Here is a 6,085-nt window from a genome sequence, read left to right as displayed (position 1 = left end):
GCCATTACCTTCCCGCCGGAACGGTACCTATTGATCTACTTACATTTGCATGCTTTCAAACTGCTAGATTGGCACAAGCTGGGGGTAACGATGGGAGCTCACCCCACTCTGCAGATTTAAACCACCAACCTTCCAGTCAGCAATTTCCACAGCTCAGTGGTTTAACCTGCTGCGTCACCATGGCTCCTCCGTTCTAGGGCCAAGAGCCAATTACCATTAATATTCAAGATGCAAGGTCGAGTCCACAACTCCAAATTCAATGTCCAAAGATAGTCCAGGTTCTAGAGAGAACTCAAGATCAAGGGTCCATGGTCTTGGCTGACGTTGCCACCAGCAATAATGTATCAAACTCCTGTCGCTTCAATCCTACTTTCACAGGTGTTACCTGTTGCTGGCTCTCTTCTCAACTAGCCTTAGTGACTTGCACACTTTCCTTAACTCAGCAAATGCAGAAACATTTAACTCTTCCGCAGCCTGCTTAGCCGCAGTCTCTAGTATTCGGTCAGTAGGCTCAGTAGTCAGAGAATCATAGTCAGTGCTTCAATGGATGTTCCTTCATATCATGGCGGAGGGAGTTGCTGTTCATTACTATCAAGCCTTCTTCCAGCAATCCCTCATCCATGCTCTCCATGCTGCCCATGTCAGGATGGGTGGATTATAACTCCCAACAGCCATAGCAATAAAATCAATCATAATTGTCAATGGGTTAAACCCTTGTGCTGTTCAGCAGTTCGAACTGCAGGTCAGCAGTTCGAATCCAGGGAGAGCAGGTTGAGCTCCCTTTGTCAGCTCCAGCTCCCCATGCAGGGACATGAGAGGGACATCCTCCCACAAGGATGGGAAAACATCAAAACATCCAAGCGTCCCCTGAGCAACATCCTTGTGGACAGCCAATTCTCTCACACCAGAAGCGACTTGCAGTTTATCAAGTCACTCCTGACATGGAAAAAGAAGGTATATCAACATTTGTGAAAAAATCCAAAATTTGATCCCATTTTGAATAAGTGACAGTCAACCTGTGGCACATGCCTTTAAGTCACTTGTCACTTGTGGAGACCCCACAAACTGCAAGTAATGTTTAGGCAAGAACTACTCCGAAACCCCATCTACACTGCCATCTAAAATCCACATTATTTGCATTGAACTGGATTATATTGCAGTGTAGACTCATATGATCCAGTTCAAGACAGATAACCTGGGATCAGATCCTGGGATATAGGGCTGTGTAGATCCAGACTAAATGCTTCTGGCCGTTTCTTCCTTGAAAGAGCAGGCACCTGGTATTTGTTGATATTTGCCCATCCAAGTACTATGTTAAGTTGATCTTACTTAGCTTCTAAGACCAGACCAGTTACAACTGAGGTACTACTTCTATTCTTCTCTTTCTGGAAAATTGTGATTCAAGGGCCCCCTCTACACTGACTGTTTAATGTAGCTTCAAATGGTACTGATGAAAGTGGTGATATTGTGCAACTGACTCCTGAGATTCAATATGATAACACAAACAATGGAGCACTGATGTGCATCAAGGGCTTCCTTTCGCCCATGTCCATGGGAGTTTGTTGCCTGGCCACCAGCTTTGAATTGCATTAAAAGGTCAGTGAAGATGGGACCAAAAGGGGAAGTCATAGGGAGGAAGGAGCAGGCTTGTCTTCTGCTGCCCTGGAGACTAGGAAGCAATGGAACCATTGCTTCAAACGACAGGAAAGGATATTCCACCTGAACATTAGGAAGAACTTCCTACCTGTGAGAGCTGTTCAGCAGGGGAATCACTGCCTGGAAGTGTGGTGGAGGCTTTTAAACAGAGGCTGCTGGATAGCCATCTGTCGGGGGTGCTTTGAATACAATTTTCCTGCTTCTTGACAGAAAGGGGTTGAACTGGGTAGCCCGCGAGGTCTCTTACAACTCTATGATACTATGAATGTGTCCAGAGGAGAGTGACTCAAAGGATCAAGGGTTTGGAGAACAAGACCTATGAGGAGCGGCTTAAAAAGCTAGGCATGTTTAGCCTACAGAAGAGAAGACTGAGAGTGTCTAGATCCAGGGATGTCATGCTATTTATTTATTTATTTACTTCGCTTATATACCGCAATTCTCAGCCCAAGGGCGACTCATTCTACCCCTCTATTCTGCCTTGGTTAGACCACACCTGGAATACTATGTCCAATTCTGGGCACCACAATTGAAGAGAGATATTGACAAGCTGGAATGTGTCCAGAGGAGGGCGACTAAAACGATCAAGTGTCTGGAGAACAAGCCCAATGAGGAGCAGCTTAAAGAGCAGGGCATGTTTAGCCTACAGAAGAGAAGGCTGAGAGGAGACATGATGAGGGCCATGTCGGGGGTGCTTTGAATGCAATATTCCTGCTTCTTGATAGGGAGCTGGACTGGATGGCCCATGAGATCTCTTCCAACTCTATGATTCTATGATTGGACTGCTGACAGGCATTCAATGACCACCTGAGAGTGGTGGGTGAGTCCCTTCCCTCTCAAGTCCACCTTCATGGCCCTTTCCCTTGGGCTCCAAGAATCCCGTGGGCACTGATTCTGGGGGAGATGCAAGTACGTGCTTTGCCTCTTGCCAATGCTTTGAGAGAAGGACTTTGTTTCTGGCTCTAGCGACGTTGTCTCCCTCCCTTCCTCCCTCCCTCCCTCCCTCGCGAGGAAGTGGGCAGGGACTTCGAGTGGGGAGGGAAGAGAACGAAAAGAAGGGAAGGAGCAGAGGAAGGCTGCAGAGGACTTAAACTCCCTTCGTTGCTTCTCAACAACAGGACAGCTCCACGCGCCCACTCCAGAACCCACTCCAGAACCCGAGCAGGTAACCCGCGCTACTCAAAGCAGTTGGTGGCCTTCCAGATGTGTTGCTAGCCCCCTCCCGCGATTCCCAAGCAGGCGTCCAGCTGTTTCCTGAACTTCACATTCCAGGAAAGGAGAAGCCACCTGAGCATTAATTAAGAAGAACTTCCTGAGCATAGGAGCTTATTTATTTCTCGTGTCAGGGTAGCCAGTCAATTATACTGTATTAATTTTCTAACAGAACAAAGCAAACAAACAAACAGAGAAAATACAAAATGTGTGAGTTTGGTAGTTGATTAAATGTCCTTTGACCAGTATCTGGCCACTTGGAGTGCCTCTGGTGTTGCTGCAAGGAGGTCCTCCACTGTGCATGTGGCTGGGCTCAGGTTGCATTGCAGCAGGTGGTCAGTGGTTTGTTCCTCTCCACACTCGCATGTCAAGGATTCCACTTTGTAGCCCCATTTCTTAAGGTTGGCTCTGCATCTTGTGGTGCCAGAGAGCAGTCTGTTCAGCACCTTCCAAGTCTCCCAGTCCTCTGTGTGCCCAGGAGGGAGTCTCTCATTTGGTATCAGCCATTGGTTGAGGTTCTGGGTTTGAGCCTGCCACTTTTGGACTCTCGCTTGCTGAGGTGTTCCAGCGAGTGTCTCTGTAGATCTTAGAAAGCTATGTCTGGATTTAAGTCGTTGACGTGCTGGCTGATACCCAAACAGGGGATGAGCTGGAGATGTCTCTGCCTTGGTCCTTTCACTATTGGCTGCTACTTCCTGGCGGATGTCAGGTGGTGCGATACCCGCTAAGCAGTGTAATTTCTCCAGTGGTGTAGGGCACAGACACCCCGTGATAATGCAGCATGTCTCATTAAGAGCCACATCCACTGTTTTAGTGTGGTGAGATGTGTTCCACACTGGGCATGCATACTCAGCAGCAGAGTAGCACAGCGCAAGGGCAGATGTCTTCACTGTATCTGGTTGTGATCCCCAGGTTGTGCCAGTCAGCTTTCGTATGATATTGTTTCTAGCACCCACTTTTTGCTTGATGTTCAGGCAATGCTTCTTGTAGGTAAGAGCACAGTCCAGAGTGACTCCCAGGTATTTGGGTGTGCTGCAATGCTCCAGTGGGATTCCTTCCCAGGTGATCTTCAGAGCCCGGGATGCTTCTCTGTTCTTGAGATGAAAGGCACATGTCTGTGTTTTGGATGGGTTGGGGATCAGCTGGTTTTCCCTGTAATAGACAGTAAGAGCACTTAGAGCTTCGGAAAGCTTCTGTTCTACCATCTTAAAGCTCCCTGCTTGAGCAGTAATGGCATGATCATCAGCATAGATGAAACTCTCTGTCCCTTCTGGCAGTGGCTGGTCATTTGTGTAGATGTTGAACATGGATGGAGCAAGCACGCTCCCCTGAGGTAGGCCGTTCTTCTGTTTCCGCCATCTGCTTCTCTGGCATAGGAGCTGTTCAACAGTGAAACTCTCTGCCTGAAGTCCAGTGAAAGCTCCTTCTTTGGAGGCTTTGGAACAGAGGGTGGATGGTCATTTGTCAGGGGTGTTTTGATTGTCAGAATTGGTAGGATGGGGTTAGACTGGATGGCCCTTGGAGTCTCTTCCAGTGCTGTGATCTTGGAGAATCCTTGGTTATATTGCAGCTGAAATCCAGAATGGATAGAGGACTGGAGCTTGGGAATGGAATTCAGGCATCTGGGCTTCACTTCAAACTGAATTGGCTCCCTAAAAGGCATGGGCAAACTTGTGCCCTCCAGGTGTTTTGGACTTCAACTCCCACAATTCCTAACAACCTACCAGCTGTTAGGAATTGTGGGAGTTTAAGTCCAAAACACCTGGAGGGCACAAGTTTGCCCATGCATTCTCAATCCCCTGGAAAGCTTTGGGTGTTGTAGTTTGTCGGCATCTGTTGCCCATCTTCAGGCAGAATGATTCCTTCCAAGGTTTTTTCCCCCAAAATGTTAAATTTAAAAATAGACACAAATAAAAAGACATCAAGAATACTGAGAGACATATCTAACAACATGCCTAACAACAGAGACATACCTAACAACAAACATATCAAACTGCACAACGTACCATAAATCTCAGTGGCGCAATAGGTTAAACACTTGTGCTGGCAGGACAGCTGACTAAAAGGTCAGTGGTTCAAATCCAGGGAGTGGGGTGAGCTCCCATCTGTCAGCTCCAGCTTCTCATGCGGAAAAATGGGGGAAGCCTCCCAACAATGGTAAAACATCTGGTGTCCCCTGGGCAACGACCTTGCAGACGACCAATTCTCTTACACCAGAAGCAACTTGCAGTTTCTCAAATCGCTCCTGACACACATAAAAAGTACATCTCTATGTCATTGGACTAATTCTAAGAATGGATATATATATACATACTAGCCATCCCCTGCCACGTGTTGCTGTGGCCTAGTCTATGTATATGTGGTTTTTTGTGTATATGTATGAATATGTGTGTATATATTTGTGTATATGTGTATATGTGTGTGTTTGTGTGTGTGTGTGTGTATAGGGGTGTTTACACGTGCGTTGTAATGTTATTTTTGGTTTTTGGCTTTTTACATCCCTTCCACTGTGTTTTTCAGTGTTTTTATGAGTGATGGTCATTTTTTGGCCTGATAGGTGTATTGTGTCCACATTTGATGTCAACTCATCCAGTGGTTTTTGAATTCTGTTAATCCCAGAAACGAACATTACATTTTTATTTATATAGGAAAGACTTTATGTGTAGGTTTGGAAACAGAAACCGCTGATATATGGGTTCACATTAAAAGATGCAGAAGTAAACTATTTTTGTGGACATACGGCGGAAGAAAGAAATTATCAAGAAACCGAAAAAAAGGGGAAGCAAGAAATCCACGTTCAAAACCAGTGTATGCATATATGTTTGTAGTTTAGACTTCCTCGGTCTCTCAATGGAAATATTTGTGAGGCTTCCAGGGGTTAAGCGACAGAGGGGCGAAGCAATGGCACTGCGCTCCCATCTCCGGTTTCCTACAGGCCTCAGATTCCTAGCCCTGCCTTAAAGGGAGAGAAATGCCGTGTATTTTTCATCCAGATAGGAAAAAGGGACAGAGCTATGCTGGGAATGGAAGCAGTCCAGGAGGGAAAGATTTGCAGCCTTTCACTTTGCAATGCGAGCAATTTGCGGGGTGGGGTGGATTCTCATTTGGAAAAACAATTATTCCAGAGCCGGAATGGAGTGTTTTCCCCTGAGGAATTCAAGCTAGAACAAGCATGGGCAAACTTGGGCCCTCCAGGTGTTTTGGACTTCAACTCCCACAG

General features: G+C 46.5%; 1 protein-coding gene across 1 annotated transcript in view; it reads left to right on the top strand.

Annotated features, from left to right (window-relative positions):
* The first annotated feature begins 2,703 nt into the window (after nt 1-2,703).
* Nucleotides 2,704-6,085, top strand: part of LOC137095221 (acyl-coenzyme A synthetase ACSM5, mitochondrial-like) — a 30,352-nt gene continuing 26,970 nt past the window's right edge. The window contains exon 1 of the mRNA XM_067461623.1: nt 2,704-2,818. The gene's annotated coding sequence lies outside the window, so the exon portion shown is untranslated. The remainder of the gene's footprint in view (nt 2,819-6,085) is intronic.

Source organism: Anolis sagrei, chromosome Y, assembly GCF_037176765.1.
Source record: "Anolis sagrei isolate rAnoSag1 chromosome Y, rAnoSag1.mat, whole genome shotgun sequence".
Classification (NCBI taxonomy): Eukaryota; Metazoa; Chordata; class Lepidosauria; order Squamata; family Dactyloidae; genus Anolis; species Anolis sagrei.
This window is presented reverse-complemented; position numbering and strand designations above follow the sequence as displayed.